The following is a 22940-nucleotide window of genomic DNA, read 5'->3' on the forward strand; positions in this document are numbered from 1 at the left end:
GCTTTTTTAGTATTAATTGTGTATTTTCTGCATTCAGATTACCCATTTATCTGAACCAAATTTAATACAATAAGCGTCCTTTTCTATCAACTCTATCCTGCCTCCTATCATTTGGGGAGTATTCAACAAGATAACTATTTTAGCAATAAGCTAAGCAAAGCCTTGTTAGGAAGGAAATGGGTGGGTGAGAACACTCATTACATATTATTCTAAAACTAAAAAGAAATTGTTGGGGGCTTATTATCTATTTTGAATTATCTCTAGACTATCAAGGTCCAATAGAACTTTCTATACCTTCAAGGTCCAATAGGGTAACCACTAGCCACATGGGACTACTGAGCCCTTGAAATGTAGCTAGTGTGACTGAGGATCTCAACTTTAATTTTAATTAATTTTAATTTAAAAGCATATATGGCTAGCAGCTGCCATATCAGACAGCACAACTAGAATACTGCATAGGTAAGCCGGAGTTTACTATATTTGAGTTTGGAGCACATCCTAAATAACCATCAATTCCTGGCTCTCTTAAAACTTTTAATTTAATAACAGCAAGCTAGTTAAAAGAGAACATAGGAATTTTAAAACCTAAGAAACTCCAAAAGGAGACTTAACAGTTTCCCCATAATATTCCACAAGTATTTCATAGCAATTAAGTTTCCCCATAATATTCCATAAACCTTTCACAGCAAACTTCCTAATGTAGCAGGTTTTTATCGAATGTGCTGCGTTTTTGTATCAACACGATTCCAAAAGAAAAGCAACCTTAGAAACCAAGTGATGTGCGTCATACTAAGATTTTCATTTATCTATAAACTTATAATCATTCCACCTCAAAAATGTATCAGGCACAAAATTTTTCTGTAAAAGAAAAAAAATGTCCATGAACGTTATTCATAAATCAGTCAAGTATCAATGGCTTTATATGACACTCATTAAAGGGGAAAAAGGTTAAAGTTTTTATGACTCCTGAGTGATTCGATTCTATCCATTTGCCTCTAACCAGACACTATAAAAAGGTAATCTGGGCGTGGAAAATAAGAAATCGATTTACATGCACCAAATCAATCATTTTAAAAAGAACTCAAGGGTAACAATATAAATACCTAAAAGAAACGCACATGAATGAGCAGCAGAGGAAAACTTCACATTATTCCCTAAGTACAAGTGACGAGGCTGTGTCTACCCAGGTGGCTGCAAAATTTATTTATTTTGGCGAATGATCTGGCACACTTTCACTTTTTCGATGATGTTTACTTTTTTCCTGCCCATAAAAGATATATACACTGCCTGTAGCGTAAGTGTGTGTAAGTCTGCGCCCAGGATCCAAACCCACGAACCCCGCCGGCTGCCAAATTGGAACGTGCAGAACTTTAATAACTTGGCCACAGGGCCTGGCCCCTAAAATTCTAACTCATTTTTCATTTAACATTACATAGAAAGAAATTTCCCCAAGTCATGAAAATTCTTTGGAAACATGACTTGAAATGGTTATATAATTTTTAATTATAATATGAATAAGATTATCTATTTACCACTCCCCTACTGCTGACCATTAAGTTGTTTTCTTTTGTTTGTTTTTTGTTTTTGTGAGGAAGACCGGCTCTGAGCTAACATCTATTGCCAATCCTCCTTTTTTTTTTTTCCCCCCCGCAAAGCCCCAGTAGACAGTTGTATGTCCTTCTAGTTGCTGTATGTGGGACGCGGCCTCAGCATGGCCAGAGAAGCAGTGCGTCGGTGCGCGCCCAGGATCCGAACCCAGGCCGCCAGCAGCGGAGCACGCGCACTTAACCGCTAAGCCACGGGGCCGGCCCCATTAAGTTGTTTTTTAATTTTTCACCATTATAAACAGTGAAGTAGCGACCATCCTCAGCCAGAAATCCCATTATATCTCTGATGTTTCCTTCCTGGAGAATCCTAGAAGTTAGAGTTCGGGGCCAAGTGTAGGAACATGTCTTAGCCTCAGGAGACAAATTGCTAAAATGCTGTGCAGACTTCTGTCCTCACACTGTGACCAGCAGTAGGTGACAGAATATGTCTAAATGCAATCTCTTCCTCGGCCATAAAGAGGGCTTCCTCTCACCTTTTTCAATTTGATATTCAAAAAATATCAGTATCCAGCCACAGTAATTTACAATCCTCCTGTGATCTCTCTGTTCACATCTTTCCCACATTTTAACTCTGTGGGTATTTTGCACGGATTGTTAAGAGCTCTACATATTTTATCTCGCAAAACTATTGCAAATCTTTTCCCCAACTGGCCCTTTAGTCGTTCCTTCCGATACACATACAGGATGTTAGCTTTTCTTTTTTAATTTAATCAAATCTATAGATTCATTTTATCTCTTCTAAAAACTGTATTCCTAAAATGTCCTCCCCCACCCTAAGATACCAGAAGTCTAACTTCTCTGGGGTTTCAAGTTTTACATTTAACTTTTTAACATATGGGGAATTTATGCTCAAATATTTGCTGAGGTGCAGCTCTGAGCTGATTACCCCAGCCTCTCCCCCCAGTTAATAATCCATCGGTACTCCCCTGGCTTTTTACATCCTGTCTTTATCATATGTTAAATTCTTACACATACAAGGCTACGTGCACCAAACTTTCCTTTAATTATGAGAAAAGTCAGCGAAATTGGAACTATCACTACCATTCACATCTCTCTCAGTTCAGCCATCATTAAACGTGGGGTCATAAAGGGCTGGCAATGATTTTGCCTGGCTTGGGAACCCTGGCTCTTATGACCTGATCATCACAAGGCACTCCACTGGGAGCAGAACTGATCTGAAAGTGCACAGAGGTAGAGATTACTGTGCATCGGAGACTGTTAACCATCCCTCCTCCACCCTCAATATCCATCTTCTTTGTCCACATCGCGCAGTAACTGGTTAACCAGAATAAACACTGCTTGGCTTCCCCTGTAGTCGGAGGTGGTCATGCCACTCCGTTCTGGCCAGTGGGAAGTTTGCGAAGGTCACAGCCTTTAGTGGAAGGGGCATGCCCTTGCCATTCTCCCCCAGAGCCACCCAGGATCACGCAGATGAAGGCCCCACGGATACCGAAGCTTGGTTCTGCTGTCAGCTCCGGAGAGAAATAAGCTTCTCTCTTGTTTACACCACTCTAACTTAGGGTCCCTGATACATAGCCAATCCCAAATCCCAACAAACACACCCTAAGAGGACTGTGCTCCTTTTTAATGAGCTTGTAATTATGAGGCTTAGATTGTTACTGCTGAACTCAGGAGGTGCTCTTAAGTTTTTATCCAAAGACTATCAATAATGCAGAATTGGTTTGTTTCCCAAAAAAATTCACAGTTCACATTAATGCTGACTGAGGTGCTTAAACCTCCGCAGGGAAAGGAAAGAGAACTCTGTGCTGTGAGGAGTCCTGGCTGAGCCAACCCCCTACAGAAGTAAGGGGTCAGCCTCACATACAACCACATCAGCTATTTCAGTGGTTCTCAAAACGTAAGGTAGAGGAGAACCAGCTGGGGGGCTTGTCAAAACGCAGACTCCTGGGCCCCAACCCCGAGTTCCTCATTCAGGAGATCTGGGAAAACGGTTCATTATCTGCATCTCTAACTAAAGTTCCCAGGGGATGCGATGCTGCTGGTCCAAGGGCTACAGTCTGAGAACCACTGCTTTACGCAACGGAGACTTTTGTCTGGGTTGATATCTATCCTAGGCATACCAGAAAACGTAATATTTCTGCAAAGTCATTAAAATGTGGGGACAGGAAGGTTGTTTTTTCTAGAAACAGTTTTGCATCACATAGTGTGCATTAAATAGTTCTGCATCATAAATAGTTTTCCTTATAGAATGCCAATTGTCTCAATCCCATTGCTTTACAAACTTAAGCTTTGCTAAACCAGCCACCAAAAGTCAGGCCAGCTTGTTCTCCAAAAAAGTTCAGTAAGAGTTACAATATCAGGAATTTATCAGATGGATCCTTCATGGCGGAGCCATTCTCTTAACAGGTCTAGGTATCCGGACCAATTATTTTTTCTAGGCTTCCAATTTCTCAAATATCAAGAGAAGAACCGATTACATCAACTTCACGAACTCTTCTCATTAGGCCCCTCATTCCTGGCAGATGATTTTTTTCCCAGCTTTATTGAGATACTGATGATTTTTTATATTAGTTATGTTTGTATATAATTTCAAAAGCCAGATACTCTATAAGGTTTGTGTGTGTGTGTCCCCAAAAACAGCCATCTCCTGCCCTTCTCATTTCTTTCTCCCTGGGGCCATCACTTTCAACCCTTTTAGCTGTTTTGGCATTCAGCTCCCTCTCTGGAATAACATCTTACTTAATTTTTCAGTTTTGGTCTTTATCAGGTAGCCAAGCCTCCACCTCTCCCTCTGCCTCTCTTGCCCACACCCCCATCCTCCTAACAGACAGGATCCCATTATTCTGGCTATGTAGAGACAGCACAGTGGGACCACACAGTACGCAATGACAACTTTTCTCCTTACACAACTTTTCCCTGGAGTTAATAATGGTCTTGTTTTCTCCACATCCTTGGTTTCCTACAAACTTATCACTCGTTCAAATCCAATTTTTCCATTAACTGTCTAAACCTCCTCTCGAGAAATTGAGATATGTAGGTATTGTGTTAGTTTCATCCTGAAGTCATTTCTACAAGGGCCTTCCATTCTGCTCTAATCTAGAGGAACTGCCTTCTATGCCTCATGCAGATGTCAGCCTTCACCTCTCTTATAAGATCTCCTCTTTTCTGCATCCCAGGTCCTCCTCACTCCTGGTTTCCTTCCTCCGTTTGATGGAGCACATTCTCCAATAGGTTCCTAAGAAAAGATTTAGGTGGAAATGTGTGAGGCCTTGCATGGTTGAAAATGTCTTCAATCTATTCTCACATTTTAACCAAAAGTTTACGTGGGTAAAAAAATTCTAAGTTGGAAAAACATCCTCTCTCAGAAATTTGAGTTTCCCTCCATTGTCATCTAGCTTCCACGGTTGGGAAGTCTGATACCATCCTAATTACGGGATCCTTTGATGTTCTGAAATTTCACAATGATGTGCCAAATAGCAATCTACTGTGGTTTGGGGGCCCTGAGGTTGAAGATTGAAATTCTTTCAAGATGGAAAACCGTTCTTCAGTTTTAGGATATTTTCTTGAATTACTGCTTATTTCCTCATCTCCGTTTTCTCTGTTCTTTCATTCTAATAGTCATTCAAATTTTGGATCTCCTTAATCTCCTTAACTTTCCTGTTTATTGGCTATCACTTTACTTTTTCAACCTACCACCTAGGGTTTCCTCAACTTTCTCTTCTAGCTCCTCTATAGAGTTTTACAATTTAATTTCAAAAAGGTCTTTTTAATTCTTAGAATATTCCCTTTTGTACCCTATCCTGTTCTTGTTACATGGATGCAAAATCTTCTGTTCTATCCCTGAGGGGCTATTAATGACCTTTTTTTTTAACATTTTTCTTCTTTCCTTCAAAAGAGTAGTTATTTCTTTCTCTTCGTTAGTTTTGCTCTCTACTTTTTAGATTAGCTGCCTTCTTCAGAAGTCTGGTAATACTTTGTGGTTTTTCATATTTAAGAGTGGGGAAGTTGAGGGCCGGCCCCGTGGCTTAGCGGTTAAGTGCGCACGCTCCGATGCTGGCGGCCGGGGTTCGGAACCCCGGCACGCACCAACGCACCACTTCTCTGGCCATGCTGAGGCCGCGTCCCACATACAGCAACTAGAAGGATGTGCAGCTATGACGTACAACTATCTACTGGGGCTTTGGGGGAAAAAAATAAATAAATAAAATTATTAAAAAAAAAAGAAAAGTCACAACCCATTGCTGGTTTCTTAAGTTCTATGGGGTTTTTTGGGAAAAAAAAAGAGTGGGGAAGTTGAAAGGCAGACTGGCGTCTCCGAGCACATGGGTGGAGACTCTCAATCTTGGGAATCACTGTCTGGAGATCTGCTGGGTCATTCCAAGAGGAAACCCCAGTGTGAGTGTCTTTAAGTCTTTGCTCTTAGGTTAGTCAGATTAAACAGAAAAGGATTCTCCCATGTTCCAATACATAAGGGCAGGGGGTCTCCTGCCTATTGTCACTGGTTTAGAAGCGAGCATCCCAAAAGACACAGTTTCTTCTCTGCAAGTGTAGACTCTAAGAAAGAAGATCTCCCTCTTAAATCCAAAGCAACAAAGATGTGTCCAGCTCCAACTTCAGATTTCCAGTTATGACAGTCAACAGATTCTCTTCCTTCCTTAAGCTAGTGCTGACTAATATACCCTTTTTCACCTTGATTTGTTTACTAGACATGATAAATGTTCAACTATTATTGCGCAACTAGTTTGAAACTGAAATTATCCAAACTCAGGTGAAAAAGTGAAACTTTATATTGTCATAACAAAGCTACCTTAGCACTAGGAATCATTCTTCTCTCCATCCATTGAAAGGCAGGGTCCAAAGGCTTACTACTCAGAAGGGCCCACTCTACTAAGCTTTATTATAATAGTGATAAAAGAAATGTTGCATTTCTTTTCAAGTTACCCAATTATCCAGACCTTTCAAACTGATCTGCCTTAAAGTAGTTCAAGACACTCACAATTTTACTGACTAATAACATATAATTTCAAGCTCGCCACTCTGAAACAGGAAAAGGTTTACTGTTGTTTGTTTTCTCATGGCTCAGAAAAGAGAATATTCTCCAGGCAGAAAATCAAATGTGAAGGTCTAAACTAAAAACTTATGAAATTCCAGACATGCTCTCCCTGCCCTTGGAAATCTAGCACCTCTAAATCACAGAGAGAACACCCTCATTTCACACTCCAGGAATTGCAAAATGAGCACAGGACACCTAATCTAAGCTAAGACCTTTCAAAATATGTCAATGAGAAGGGAAAATCTCTGAGGATTCTGAAGGATGCACAACCAAATTTTTAACCGAAACCTGATCTCTGAAAACCACTACTTCCATCTTCCTAAGAAGTAACGTGCAAATAACAGCCTCGGATCACAAAGTATCTGCAAGAACCGTATTTGTAAACGGCTTTGAAGATGAAAGGCAGTGTTAAGTGCCAGGAGTTATGATCAACAAGAGCTTCCTTCTATTTATAGTCACCTGTCACCCAGATCGCTCTGCTAATAATGGCTGACTAAGCCCATCTCCTCCCGGCCCTCATCAGGCAATTCTCAGCCTTTCGAAGAAGAGACAGGCCCTGCCTGATTCCATCTTCAAGTGAGCCAAACTGATTCTTCGCCGACAGAAGGTTCATGGAATTTTGCCATCCACCATATGCTCAGAGTTTGATTTACCTTAATTCGGACAGCAATTGACTGGCCATTTTTCAACCAGGCTTCATTGGTTTTCACTCTAAATAGATTGAAATCTGACACAAATTGCTGCCCCAGCCTACGAAATGCTAATTTTGTACGATCAGATTCATACCTCGATACCAGGAAATAAGATATGCTGGAGATAATAGGCGGTCAAGGGGTCAATACCAGGGCTGGCGGCAACCTACTGTTGCCACAATAACATCTTGTGTCTTCTAACTCATGGGTTTAACTGTCATCTTCTGAACCCCCCAGTCAAACAGGATGTCTTACTTGAGAGAAGGTGAACTAAGTCAGTCGTTCAAAATGGGCATGAGAAAAATAAAAGCCTTCCATGTTACTTGCTCAAGAGAAAAGAAAATCCAATCAAAGTACAGACTAGCTGTGTGCCATCCTGGAAGTTCATTTATTTATTTACTATTTACCTACAAATTATTTATCTACTACTAACTACGTATTTTCTTGTAGGAAGGATGAGGCCTTGATAGACCCAACTAAATCTACCACACAATAGGTCTTAGTGTCAAGGTTGCAATCTAGGGTTTCTTGTACCAGAAATTTACTCCCAAGCCACAAAGGTAAACACTGTCCTTAGGTTAGCATACAACTGACATGAAATACTTAACACAGAAAAGCTTGGTCATAGGGCCTTATCAAAGAAGCATGACTTTTAGAATTAGTACAGACATCATCAACTTGCACCTGACATCTGGGACAAACCCCAAACACAGGATTTCTCTGTCACTTACAATATTAAGAGGAATAAATTAGAGCATCAATCCAAGTTTGTTAACAAAGCTAAGTAACCTTGATTTCTACAGGAGATTTGTGTCTCACGTTATACACCTGTGCATATAAGTCATTTTAGGTAAACTAGCCCATGCATTGTATATACAGTCACGAGAACTCAAAAAGTAAAGAAATCTTACAAGGGATCCTTCCATAAGCTGGACTATGCATAGATAATGTCTAATGCTCATGTCTAATTTTCTGAGTGGGATTTATGAATTGATAACTTCAAGCCAGACAGATGCTCAGCCATGACGCTTGAGAGACGCCACACAGTTCAAAATGCCTAAAGAAGCATCTCCTCACACAGTCAACCAGAACACTAACAATGAAAATTACCGACCGGGTAGCCCATCCCTGAAGAAAGCAGCCAAAAGGTAACCCCAGCCTGCAGAGCCTTGCAATCTCGCTGGGAATTCATAATTCAACTAAGAGCATTTCCGGTGTTTACTTTAAGCCACAGATACAGCCATAAAATTGGGCATAAATCAAATTTTACAAATTATATCATTTAAATGCATGAAGGAAATTTCCTCTAGTCGAGTCCAACTGCAAATCATTATGCAAAGTCAATAAAATCACCCTAATTTACTTTGGTTAGTAAAGAACACGGGAACGTAATGAACCCTGCAGGGGGCGGCTGAAGCCTGGGTTTACACTGTAACATAACCATCACTTAACAGAATGTGCTCTTGGTCTTTTAACCACAACAAGCAACACTGTTCTCATCTGCAAACCACAGGAACTGTTCCAGAAGCCTCCTAAAGTCTCACCTCCCACTCAAACATTTCAGGGAATCTGGGTTTTCACTGACCTTCCTTGGTGTATACGTTGGGAGAGAATAATACGGCATCCATTGGAATGGAACAGACACTCGGAAAAGGAAATACTCACCCTGGTCTGAGCTGGATCCCAAAAGCCTGCATAAAAAAACGTGAGTCAGGCCCTAAATGCCCGGCTGGCCACTCAAAGACTTAACGTGATAAAGTGCACAAAACCACTATAGTTCACAGTAGTACAACAGTCCCCCCTTATCCGTGGTTTCACTTTCCCTGGTTTTAGTTACCCACAGTCAACCAAGGTTCGAAAATATTCAATGGAAAATTCCAGAAACAAACAGTTCATAAGCTTTAAACTGTGAACCGTGCTGAGTAGCGTGATGAAATCTCGTGCTGTCCCGCCTCTTCCTGCCTGGGACATGAAGTGTAATCGTCCCTTTGTCCAGCAGATCCACGCTGTACCCCACCTGTTCTTCACTTAGTAGCTGTCTGGGTTATCAGAACAACTGCCTCGAAGTATCGCACTGCTTGTGTTCAAGTCACCCGTATTTTACTTAATAACGGCCCCAAAGTGCAAAAGCAGTGATGCTGGCAATTCAGATATGCCAAAGAGAAGGTGCAAAGTGCTTCCTTTAAGTGAAAAGGTGAAAGTTCTCAACAATAAGAAAAGAAAAAAATTGTCTGCTGAGGTTGCTAAGATCTACGGTAACTTTTATTACAGTATATCATTAGAACTGTTCTATTTTATTCTTATTAATCTCTTACTGTGCCTACTTTACAAATTAAACTTTATTGTAGGTATGTATAGGAAAAAACATAGTATATATAGGGTTCGGTACCGTCCAGGGTTTCAGGCATCCCATGGGGGTCTTAGAACGTATACCCCAGGGATATGGGGGGACTACTGACTGTAGAGGGATGAAAAGGGGAAGACTTGCATTTTACAGCCAGCTGGGAAGAATAAAGCATATTTTAAAGTTTTAGAGCTAATGAACGACAAGGGCTAAAACTCAAGGCTCCAAATACTCTGTTCCTCCACTGAGAGCCAGTCCCCGGCCTCCAGACAGAACGTCAGCATAGAGACCACGCCTGCGAGTTTGATTCTGGAGCTGGCTACTTCTCAGTGACAGTGCTATAGAGAATGGATCAGGGTAGAGGAGAGCAGAAGAAAACAAAAGTTCTCTGCAACCATCAGCTTCTATTAAAATGACGCATCCAACTGTCCCCATCCCCTTACCGAAATTCAGGGATGCACAGCTGGCAGGGGTCAGCCACACCCAGCATGAGGCCGGCCGTCTAGGATCTCAGAAACTGTCGGCTTCCATACAACCATCACTAGTTGCCCTCTGCTTAACTTTGTCTTCTGTTTAATGAGCACACGGGCGTTAACGCTCTCAGAAGACTCAGCCTGACTTAGGGACTCCTCCTGCTCCTCTGCTCAGCTAGGAAGGCACTCTCTCCAAAAATTCCTTAGTGAAACACAGATTCCTGAGGAATCTCACCTGCCACCAAATAAATAGCTGAAAATTCACCCCAAAACTCCACAAAAAACAAAAATCAAAAAACCTGGCAGATAAGTCTCTCAAACACACATCTTTTTACACATTCCAGACTTTAAAGGCCTCTTCTCAATCGGACCAACTGGAAAATTAATGCTGAGAATTGCAAGTAAGATGAAAAAGACAAAACATGCAGGATAAGGACCACAGCGTTCAACGACGAAAACCAGGTGGACGTGTTGGGGTAAATCTCAGCAAATCTTAGCAAATGAGCAAAACGGGATCCAACCTAGAGCCTTCAGCATACGGCTCGAGGTTGGAGTAGAGATTCTACATCTGTTGTTTGCTCGTTTGCAAATAAAACACTATGTATTATGAAAGAATAATTATGATTAAAAGCAGATGAAGTTGAACTTAGTTACTACCAACAGTGATATTAATAAAGCAAGTAGGCTGCTGGGAAAAATAAACTTTTGCCCTTAGGATTTCTTAGCATCTTCATGATCTCTGTCCTGTTCACACCTGTGCAAGTGAACTGTCTCCAGTTCATCTTCCTCTCCACCCTCATCTTCCTCTCTAGGTACCACATTCTAAGGCTCCTCTTTCCCACTTCTCTGCCATTGGAAAAGCAAATCTAGTTTCCTCCCTGCAGAAATGAATGCAAACCCCACAGTAATCCAACCTAAATTTTGGCAGTGTGCTTTTCCCTCTATCCTCCCTGACTTTTTCTGTCGCTATCTTCACTCATTTTATGGAACATTTCTCCAAGCTCCACAATGCTTGAGAAGCAATGCATTTCTTTCAGACAGAGTACCAACCAGAAGGCTGTTTAGAACAGTCTCTTATGAATCTCTGCCTTTTTTAATTGAAGAATTCTAACCTACACCATGCACCAATTGGCATCATTTATATCAAATGACAGATTCCCTTTTCTGTTGCATGTGCAGTAACTGTTTCTGCTTAGTACATAGACAAGATGACAACTACTGGGTACATAACATTTTTTAATAAACCACCCAGAGGGAAACATCCTTTCCAATGTGGCAATGGGAAAAAAGAAAAATGACTCCCAGTGCCAATGCTTCCTCTGCAACTGAAGTACGTACCTAATAAAAGAGCTGGAGGGGGCCAGCCTCGTGGCGTAGCAGTTAAGTGCGCGTGCTCTGCCGTTGGCGGCCCGGGTTCGGATCCCGGGCGTGCACCGATGCACTGCTTGTCAGGCCATGCTGTGGCGGCGTCCCACATAAAGTGGAGGAAGATGGGCACGGATGTTAGCCCAGGGCCAGTCTTCCTCAGCAAAAAGAGGAGGACTGGCATGGATGTTAGTTCAGGGCTGATCTTTCTCACAAAAAAAAAAAAAAAGAGTTGGATTTTTTTCTCTAACAAAAAGAGAGACTTTTTTCTCTAACCAAAAGATAGTGTATTTGTCACAAAGCTATAAAAGTAAGCATGTCTTTTACCTTTTAAAACAGGTTTGTAAAATATAATGGTACCTACCAAGAATTATATCCCACCATTCATCACAGGAAAAATTGAAAACAGGTTGAAGATGAAAGGAAAGTGACTTACCCAAGGTCACCCGAAAAGCTCTGAGCCAGAACTAAGGTTTCCGAATTCCTAAGACTGGTTCCCACTAACCATCAGGCTGTAGTTTATCTATCCCATACTTAGCGCACTTTCTAAAACAACGCCAAAAGCCAATTTCAGTGAAAATTCAGCTATTTCAATTTGGAAAAACTTGACTCTCTCTCCTGTGCTTTAAAGGAAGTGAAATTAATTTCCGCTCATGGAGAATAAAGCAACTTCGACTTGCCAGCTTCAAGCTCGAGGTCAGCCTCAGCATGGGAGGCGTCCACAAGCAGCTGAGGAGACCAGACGGGGCACAAGAAAGGCAGTGTTTACCCAGGCCTCACTCAACAGCAGCTCTGGGGTTTTGACTTCAGTTTTCTACAGGAGAAGAAAATAATCTCATAAAAGACCGTGCTCATCACTAGCCAACACCATTTAGAAGGGAAAATTCTAGCTCTCCTCCCCAGCTTTCAATAGTGTCATTTTGATTTCTACTCTCTACTTCTTCCAAGACTTGAGAATTTTTTTAAAAAAATCTATTCTCACCTACAATGGTGTGGTAGCGTCTTTCAGAGAAGAAAGGGAAAAAGGAAAATGATTTATTTGAAAACCAACTATTTCTCATTCAAGATGAAATTTCAGAAGTTCAACACTCTCAAAATCTTTAATGGTCAATTCACATGACAGTGATCAACAATCTACCTCAATCCAAGAACACTGACTATTTTTCACTTCTACATTTAAAAACAGTGATTTAAGCTTCATGTAAAAGTTCTGCTCTCCGGTTACCATCTGAACTAAATGCAAAAAGAAAACACTTACTGCATTTCAAATCAAATACTAAAAACACCCTATTTGGATGATCTTGTATAATTTGGAGACTCAATAAGTTATCAGTAAAGGAAAGATAACAGCACTCATCTATAAAGATTAAGTAAGCTAATGCACTTCAAGTTCGAAGCACAGTGTCTCACACACAGTAAATAATATATGATAGTCACAGTTTCAATTCAATTTAAGACTAGGATTCATGGGTCGGCCCCGTGGCTTAGCGGTTAAGTGCGCGTGCTCCGCTACTGGCGGCCCCTGTTCGGATCCCGGGCGCGCACCGACGCACCGCTTCTCCGGCCATGCTGAGGTCGCGTCCCACATACAGCAACTAGAAGGATGTGCAGCTATGACATACAACTATCTACTGGGGCTTTGGGGAAAAAAAAGGAGGAGGATTGGCAATAGATGTTAGCTCAGAGCCGGTCTTCCTCAGCAAAAAGAGGATGTTAGCTCAGGGCTGATCTTCCTCACAAAAAAAAAAAAAAAAGACTAGGATTCAAATCCACTCACTCTCTCTTGCTCTAACTTGCTAGCAAAAACAGGTAACTCCAAATCAGATTAATTCCACAATCTTTTCATCATTACTAGACCTACAGATCCAAATGTCAAGTTTTTAAATGAGCATCTATTTCAATTATATTGAAAATGAGACTTTGTAGGAACTTGCACTTGGAATTTCAGACTCTTGGATTATACCTTAAAGTGATGCAGTTCATATTTCAGTTTTGCTGAAACGGAAAAAAAAACAACTTGCCAAATTTAGGAGAAAGTAGGGAAGGTACACTTTAATAACTTTTATATCTTTTTCTGAGCCAATAAAACTTCAGGGAAAAAAAAAAAAATCACAGGATAAGAATCTGTTCCATCTTCCCCCGTCCCATGCTCCAAACCCTTCTTGTATAGTCACAACTGCTGACACGATTCGCCCTACTGTGCAGAATTCAGCAAATGCTTTAACAACAAGCACTGTATCTACCGAAATGTGTCATTTTTGTTTTTAAGAAAATCAAAAAGAATGAAACAGAAAAGCACATCAGATTCTTTCTTTTAATCAGTGCCAAAGAAAACTATCTTATCACAAGAACACCGAAGTGCCAAGGAAAAAAAGTAAAAGAAAGTTTTTGATTAGTGAGTGTCATCTTATCGTAACACAAGGGACTGTAACTATCATTGAATAGGGAAGTATTACCATGCTCTAAAATTCACATCGGGCTAGCCAGATGGGAGAACGATGGTGGCATCTTTTATTCAGAACACTGCTGAACTGACCAAGCAAAACCCATCCTCAGGAATTTTATTTGGTAACTTTATATGAATCATATAACATCCCTTGTTATACTGCAAGCTCTAAATTGATTATCTTCCTTTATTTACAATACACAGTACTGTCTATAAACCTCTTGTTTAGACTGCCTTCAACACAGCCAACACTTGTTTTAGCCAACAAGATCATTTTTCTTACGAATTGTCCCAGGAAGTTTTTAGTCTTATAAAGAGAAGTATTGCCCAACGTAAAGAATGGGGATGGAAAACAGGGCCTCAGATCTGATTCTCTCATTCACTGGGCTGCCAGGAGGCTGTAGCCACCCACACACATTATAAATATTAGCGAAATGAGGTCCAAGACTCACTCTGTCTGGGTTGGTGGGGGACAGAGGGCTATTTGGAATGGTCCTTTCTAGTCCTAGGAATTATCTGAGCAAATTCAAATCAGCTATTTCCTTATGGCTTGTATTCACAGACTCGCTGACCTAGCCCAATCCATGCCATTACTGGGATTATTTGTGAAACCACCTATTTCTCAATCTTCTCTACACCTCACCTTTTCCAGAGCACGAATGAAAACAGGACCCCATGTGGAGCTGATATCACTTAACAATAACACTCTACTTCTGCATAGTGAACTACCACCCACCAAATGCTTTCAGAGCCATCATCTCATGCCACTGACAAGCAAGGGCAGTAGTGTTTTCACGATACTTTGCAGACACGAGTTGAAGAGATAAATCACTTGCACATGTCTGCACAGATGTGTTGACTCAGATATTTTTTCCCCCAAAAAAGAGGCGTGGAGATCTTTGAGTAAGATTCCAATCGAATGCACTTATTTTGTTGATAAGGAAGCAGAGGCTAAGAGGACATAATTGGTCCATGGTCACACAGCTAGACAGAAACATCTCTGAAACCAGATGCCAGGCCTCCTGATTCTGTCCTCTCTCTTCCCGTCAGGAATCTTCTTTACAAAATAGGGTTGACAGATCCTGGATCACCACACTAAATACACAGGTTGACTTTCTGGTTTGTTGTGACAAGGACAATTTCCATTATTTCCTTTGTTCTTATTTGGAGAATGGGAAGAATAAGTTGCTACCAGGGCAATGGAGATATAAGAATAGTTAGAAAAAACACAAAATGTGTCTCGAATTACAGATCCTAATTTCGTTTTGGTACAAGAACCTTTTACAAGTTCTTCTCTATGACCACTACACTTACATGAACTCCAGAAGTTCCAGTGTAATACTAAGGGAGAAATGTTGTCCAAACTAGAATACTAGAACTGGAGGTAATGCAAATCCTACAGTAGACCATTTCTGTTCAAATTATTTTTTTAAAAAAATTCTATTACTTTGATAACCTGACAAGAACTTTTAGACTTAAGTGTAGGCCCCACAGTCTGCATTTTCACTGCATAGGCTTCTTAAATCCCCAAAGCCCTCTTTAAGTGGAACGGTCATTCACTTATTGCTCAGAGCAATGTTTCCATCTGCCAGCATTTTTTTTTTTTTTTTTTTTTTTTTGTGATTTGGCAAGTCCTTTGGGGGCACTGGCATCTAGAGAAAGGCGAAAAATGCCACCTCAGCTAGACTGGGCAGAAATGGGATTTGGGAAACGTTCAATACTCCTGGGACAGCAAAGGAAGGCCTAATGACAAAAAGAAAAGAAAAGAGGCCCATCCTGGGGTCACCAAGGCTTTCCTCTTTCTTCAGGAACCTCTTCTGGCTTGTTTTTTTAAGTCAGAAATCAAGAAGCTAGTTAGTTACACCTAGCAAGGTTTAAAAGAAAAATTAGTCCATAATTTCTGCAAGAAAAACTGAAGAGGAAAAGCTCTCCCCTATCAATTACTCCCATCATTAGTGACATTCAGGTCCCAGCGGGATGGCCTGTTGGAGGTTCCAGGCGCCCAGTATCCTAATGGGAAATGGGAACCACTCAGTTCTCAGCCTGTAGGTCTCAGCTGGCGCTTCTAGAAAAACACACATCAAAACAGGCTGGTTGATCGAACTCTTCTCTAGGGTAGGCTGCTGTATCCCCCGGTCACTGGGCAGTGGTTTACACCGGCCCGGGAACGGGTGCCGCGCACAGTAAAATCTCTGATAGAGACTGCGGTATCTCTGGTGTGCATGGGTGTGTCCCCTCCCCCGCTTTCGGGCAGGCGGCTTGGCCCCAGCAACGAGCTCACAAAAAGATCTGAGACGGTATTTATTTATGGAAGGGAGGAAGCGGAGTGTGTGCTAATTTAATGTTCAGCAGGGAGAAAGTAGCAGATCTCCTATCTCCAAAGCGAGCCTGGCCAACAATTCCTTCTGACCAAGGCCTCTGCCCTCCCCCCCTTTACTCGCTCAATCCACCCCCCTACTCCCAACAGCCTCCCCAGGAAATGGGGTCGAATTTAAGCCTGTTTTCGCGTTTTCAACAACCTGGTGAAACCTGGATCCATTTGCTTGGTGTAGCCACGCCAATCGGTCCCCCAGGCCCCTCGGCTACGGTGCAAGGGTGGAGGAGTGAGGGCAAGCGGAGGGCAGCGGCGATGGATCCGGATTCCGGCAGGGTCTGCCCTCCTCGAAAGCGGTTTCCCACCAGCCGGCGCGGAGCCGCCGCGGCTGCGCCGCAGGAGCCGACCAGACACGGCGCGGGGACGGCGCGCTCCGGAGCGGGGACCGCGCGCGGGGCCGGGAGCCCCGGACCCTCCACCGCGCCCGCGGGGTCCAGGGAGGCAAAGCAGGGGGCGCCCGGGGAGAAGAAGTCTGGCTACCGCAGCGAAAGGGGAAGAGTCTCCACCCGGCCAGCCCCTGACGCCCTGCCCTTCCCGGAATCCCACCAACTCCAGAAACCCAAAGATCCCGAAAATTCCGAAAGCGAAACTGCAAGCAGGTCTCCAGAAGTTTGAGAACGGGGTCCCAGGCTTCCCGGCGTCGTCTTCAGACCCCCCACACCACAAATGCCATCAAGGACGAGGACCCGGGGTAGTGGCGATCCCTCCGCACGCCGCCCTGCGCACCCCCGGGGCACCTCCCCCGGTTTTTTACGCGTCATGGTCCCCAGCCCCGGGCCGCTGGGGCGCCCCGACTCCCCCTTTCCCCGCTCCGGTTCTGGGGCGGTGGTCGGCCGGGCTCCTGCCGGGTCTCGGTTCCTCCCGCTCCTCCCCGCAAGAAAGGGAAAGTTGGGCCCTGCGAGAATCGTGTGGAATGTTCTTTGTAATCGGTTGTATATTCGCTTCCACGGCACAGCTCGGTGCAAAATCGCGGGTTTGGGGCGTAGGAGTGAATTATGCGCTTGTCCGCGGCGACGTCAGGAAGACGAGGGGAGGGGTTCCCGGCTGAAACAGCAGTTTACAAGCATAGAGCCATTTTAGGCTGGTTTCCACTTGAGCGAAGCCCACGGGATAGCCGTCCCCGGGAGGACGCGCGGGAAGCGCAGGATGGAAGCGCCGGGCGCTCCGCCCGGGGGGCGAACACGTCTTGGCCCGAGTGTCGCAGATCACTCAGCCCCACCGCCCAGGTGGGAGGAAAATCTGCCATGGGGTCTCCAATCCTAGTGATGCTTCCCCCTGACCCGCACCCACGGGACACAGCGAGGCACAGGCCTCTCCGACAGAGCGGCGTCCGCCTAAGTGGAGAGGACGAGCCGACCCGCTGGGCCCCTGCAAATGCCCAGAGACCACGTTACTGCGGTAACTACTGAGCTGGCCAATACTATCTTTTAAACCCTGTGATTTAAAAACATCTTGGTGCACTTGGCAGATGCGCCACCAGGTTCACCGGCCCCGAGAAGGTCCCCCGGACCTGCCCTCCCTGGGCTCCGGGAACCGCGCACGGCAGCCGCATGGCCCCCGTCCCCCGGGTCCCTCCCGCTAGCACCGCTGCGCGACCTCCGTTCGGCAGCTGCGTCCAGGCCACTGGCGACCCCTATCGGGGACCCTTGTTCCCAGCTAAGCGAGCTCGGGTTTGCTTGCTTTCCCTGGGGCTCCCCTTACAGGCTCCAACTTGGCCCCCAAACTCCACTCCCAGACCCTCCCCGGCCCCAGGTGCCGGCCTTTCCCCAGCACCTCACCGCCCACTCAAACCCGAAGGCGACACCCGCCCCCCTGCTCTCCCGCCCCGGCCGGAGGACACCCTCCCAGATCCAGCCCTCTCGGAGCTCGACCCGAGCAAGGGACATTTTCTTCCGAGAACGCTTTCCCCATCCCCCACCTTCCCTAGAGCGCAACTCTAAAAGCAACTCTTCGCCTCGACCCCGCACACTTTTTCGGCCGAGGTCCGCGCGCCCCCGCCCTCCTGCCGCTCCACTTTCACCCTCCCCACCCTCGGCCGCGGGCCCCCACCCCCACCCCGCCGCGGCGCGAAGGGTAGCAGGGGCCCGCGGGTAAGTGCAGCGTGTCCTCTGCACACACAAAACCCCACAGGCGTCTGCAGCCCGATTGCACCCCATTCCCTGGACAGTTAGTCCTTTTAATAAGCACCTCCTCGCTCCACCTACTCTGGGCTTTACCCGCAAGATCCAGCACGGAGAGAGCTCCTCTCACAGAGAGCCGAAATAAATCATTCTCTCTGCTCTCATGTATTTTGCACCACGTGTCAGCAGTTTGTCACGTCAAATCATGGCAGGGGCTGGTTCCAAGACGCACGCACACATTCGGGGCGGATCTTTGACACCCACCCACCCACACACACACACACAAACTGCACGCACAGGTATGCACACTGATCCAAATGCACACACAGCAGTTGTGCTGGGATGCCCCAGTCCGGGCCAGCGGCACCCTCTCCCCTCTAGGAATGGACTGGACACGCAGACTCTACCCACGGAAAAAACTAGGGCAGCGCATTCCCTCTCTTTTTTCCCACTTAATTCGCTAAAGCGGCTCCTGGAGTAGCCAAAGAGAGTCGAAATTAAGGGATGGCAACTCCGGTTGGGTTTTTTCCCACCTCAAAACCTTTATTTTCAGTTTTTAAAAGCCACCTTCGCCCGCCATATTGAAACTGGCACGGTTTCTAAATACTCCTTCCCCACAGTTGTAGCGCTTCCAAGAAAACACAAGTACGGATCGGGCTCTGGACGTGCGTCCGGCCACCGCGAATCAACCACTTCCCACCCCCAAGGCTCCCCCTTTCCCGGTTCACCTCCTTCCGCCGCCCCGGGTCAAAATCAATAAATATATCTAGCAGTTGCTACAGTTCTTTTTTTTCCCGGCGGATTTTACCGACACACACACACTAAAAAATAAACTCCAAAACCAGATCAGATTAGTAATTTTGAAATGAGGTCATATGACAGTAGACAACAGGAAAGCCCCAAGTGACAGGATATTACTTTAAAGCAAAAAAAAAAAAAAAAAAGAACAAAAAGATCATCCACGCCAGAGCACGCTCCGAAAACTACTACTGACAATTTCATTTCAGCTGCACAGGCAAATGTTTCCAAGGGGGCGATTCCGAAGATCTACACGATTTTTAAGCCCCATGATGGTTGGTCTCCAGTCCTCATCCCACCATCTTCTCTCCCCCACCCCCCATCCTCGCCCCCAACATACATACACACACACACACACACACACACACACACCAAAAAAGAAGAAGAAGAAAGAGACCCCAGCCAGGAGGAGACCGCGGAGCGCGGGGTAGCAAGGGCGGCTGCGTCGCTAAAATGAGCGCACAAATGAGGAAGGTGGGCGCGGGAGGGGACAGCTTGCACCCGGGAAGGAGGACACTTTGCAACTACGGACGGACTCCCCCAAGGCCCGGCTTAGAGACGCGGGGGAAGGCGACAGGGGAAGCAAAAATGACAACCCGGAGCGCAGAGCGGAGTTTGAGGCTGTGCTCAACTGCTGTCGCTTCCTCCTCCTGCCCTTCTCTTTTGCTCCTCTCCCTCGGCACCCACGCCCCTCCAGCGCCCCAGCCCCGGCTTGCTGGAGCTCCCCTTTTTTCCTAAGCTGGAAAAAAGAAGCTGACCGGTGCACTCAACCTGCGGGCCGGGCGCGGGGACAGGGGCCGGCGCGGCGTCCTACCTGGTGAAGTTCGTCCTCCCCTCGGCGTGGACCAAGGCCCCGGGCGCCGCCGGGGGGCACGCCGGCCTCCCTCGCCCGCTCTGCCCGGCTCCCGCTCGCTCTGCCTCGCTCGCTCCCCGCCCGCCGCCTCCCTCGCGCGCCCGCCCCGGTCCTCCGACTCCCACTACAGCCTCCTTCCAATATGGCATCCTCTCTGTGCGCATGCCCGGCACTCTTTTTTAAGATTATTATTTTGTGTGTGTGCAGCGAACTCCTTCAACGACCTTTTCCAGCGCTTGCAGAATGTCTTAAGCCAATTAGCCTGCCGGGCGTTCGCGACTCCTGCCTCTGCCCCCGCTGTGACGCCCCCGCGCCTGGCACACAACCCCCTCCCCAAACACACACACACACAGGCACATTTCACGCTCACACCGCCCGCTCCCCGCCCCGCTCCCCTTCCTCCTTTCCCTTAGCTCCCTCCATACACAATCTGCAGAAAGTTCACATCACAGGCGTTTCCGCAAACCCATCTGCAAGGAAGTCTGGACAAACGGCGCATCTCACCGGACACTTTTTGTTTTCTCGGTTTGCAATCCCCCTGTCGACGAAGTGCACAAACTTGCGCTTTATCCGCCGATTGATCGTTGGGAGCAGAGAGAAATTCAATGCTCTCCGCCACCTCTGCCCCGCCCACTGCGCCCCACCCTGCACTTATATGGGGCCTTTTCTATGGAGATTCAAACATTTCCTGGCCCCTTAGGGATGGTGGGAGAGGGCCGGGGAGAGGTTTTCCAGGGAAACGTGCCCCAAGGGGGAGGAAATTAAGTTGAGGCCGCTCCGGCGAGCTTGCAGCTGCGGTCTGCCGGGCCCGGGCAGGACGCGGGTAACAAGGGTCGCCACGCGTCTCCTGGAGCAATGACCAGGCCTGGGCGCCCAAAGAGGGCACCTGGCCCGGGTCGGCTATTGTAGGGCGAGAAGAGACTCCTGCACGAGAAAAACGTGGCCCTCGGCGACTGTCGGAGTGGAAATAGGAGGCAGCGCAGCCCGGCGCAGGGCAGGGTTTCTAGCCGGCGTGTGCGGGTCCGGGGGCACTTTGCCCAGAGCGTTGGGGAGGGGGGTGGAAAAAGAGCAGCTCCCCGAGCCTCAGGCGCAAGGGCTGGGCAAAGACTGAACGAAATGTCCCCAGTGCGGAAAAGCTGGCGATGTCCTAATGGGCAAGACGGAGAACTTCCAAAGGTGGGCTTCGCTGTAATGAGGAGCTAGGAGATGCTGGGTGGGGACTGGAATTTATTTCCCAGGGAAAAAGAGAACGGGCACGTTAAGTTACGGTTTTTGCTCTGTTGCCACAGGGGGTAATATTCCCCAAGTCTTCCAGTTCCGTGTCCATCTCTTTCCCAAGAAGCCGTCTCGCCGTACCCCTCCCCAAGCCCGGGGTGTCAGGAGGCTGCACCGTCCCCGAGGCTCCTGCGCGTTCGCAGCTCCACCCACCCTCCCGCGCCCTGCCACCCCAGCGCGTCCTCGAGGACAGAGGAGCTCCGGCAAGTGAGGCTCCCGGAGAAGTGGACGCTCCGAAGGGAGGGGTACAGGGCGGGGATCTGGACATGGAGTCAGGGGGGCAGAGTCAGACCGCGCGCGGGACGGGCGGGGGTCCTGCCCAGGGGGTTCCCTCCCCGACGGCGGGGCCCGAGCTGGTCTAGAAGAACTGCAGGAGGAACTTGCCCGGAAAAACCCCGAGGTCGTGAGCGCCCCTCCACGGAAACGGCCGGCCGAGCTCGGGGATCCTGGGCGGGCGTCGGCAGCAGTGAGACCCCGCGCACGTCCCGTCTGGGGAAATCGTATTTCCTCACATCTTGGAGAGCGCTTTGCGAGGAATAAAACGCCTTCCTCCATCCTGCCACACCTTCATTTGAGGTGTCACCTGAGACCCAGAAAGATCAAGCGACTCACACAGTTCCAACTCCAGCCCGAGTCTGCATCCTCTCCAGCTTCCCAGTTCTCTCCCTTTGGGGACACCATGCTGGAGCCCTGAGCTCTTTGATCTGAAGGTCACTGAATGCAGAGACTCCTCAAACCAACCGCACCCCGTCCCTGCACATTAACTCTCTCACCTGCACCCTAGAACTGCCTCCCTTTGTTTCCGATGGATGCACTGCGGCTCGGAGGAATCCAGAATGTGGACCCCAGAGCAGTCTCCCTGGCTCTACCCCTGGGTCTCACACACCCAAGTCATCACTTCTCACTCCTTCAGCACAGTCTGTCCCAAGTCCCCGAGGGGGATAGTCCCATCCCAAGTGGACTTACAGCGCCGGAGACCCAACCCGTGCGCCCTTCCCCACGACGGGGTCACCAGCTCCTGCACTGCCGAAGCGCAGAGCGCGCCCCCGCAGAAGTGCCCGGAGTGTGGGTCCTCTTTGCGGATCCCCTTCTGCAGCCAGCCCTGCTCCTGCCTGGCACTGCGCCCACCGCGGGGTCGTGGCCCTCTGCAAGGGGCCCGCGGCTGCGCCCCACCCACGCGAGTCCCAGACCCTGCGGCCTCGCTCAGACGCCCAGGAGGGGGCGAGGATCGGTCCTCCGCCCACCTCCCGCAGGACTTCCGGGCGGCCCCTGTTTAGAGGGAGAATGCGTATTTTCTCTCCTCGAGCTGTGGCGACGTGAGCTGCACACAGCCATTGCGCGGTCTCCAGGCTTGTTTACCAGTTTTAAGCCATTATTATGCACGGAACGTTATTTCCTCAAAGCAAAAAACAAGCGCAACAGAGCACCTAATCTCTAACTCGATGACCTGTGTATACATTATCTTACGATATCTCCAAAGTTGTTGAGTCTCTTAGGTTTTTGATACTCAGATCCCTGTATAACTTTGCTCGTGTGTCTAGAACACAATGTGGAGGAGGTAGATATTTTTGTACTTATC

The 22940-nt window shown here is 46.8% G+C and overlaps 1 protein-coding gene across 3 annotated transcripts in view; it reads right to left on the reverse strand.

Annotated features, from left to right (window-relative positions):
- The window catches only part of SFMBT2 (Scm like with four mbt domains 2), a 245449-nt gene extending 224809 nt beyond the window's left edge, over positions 1 to 20640 (reverse strand). For 2 of the 3 annotated variants that reach the window (XM_058532383.1, XM_058532381.1), the window contains exon 1: positions 20512 to 20640. The gene's annotated coding sequence lies outside the window, so the exon portion shown is untranslated. Of the gene's footprint in view, positions 1 to 20047; positions 20133 to 20511 lie in introns of those variants that run through there. The other variant, XM_058532382.1, reaches the window with a different exon arrangement.
- Between the last annotated feature and the right edge of the window lie 2300 nt (positions 20641 to 22940).

The sequence above is a fragment of the Diceros bicornis genome, chromosome 36 (genome assembly GCF_020826845.1).
Source record: "Diceros bicornis minor isolate mBicDic1 chromosome 36, mDicBic1.mat.cur, whole genome shotgun sequence".
Classification (NCBI taxonomy): domain Eukaryota; kingdom Metazoa; phylum Chordata; class Mammalia; order Perissodactyla; family Rhinocerotidae; genus Diceros; species Diceros bicornis.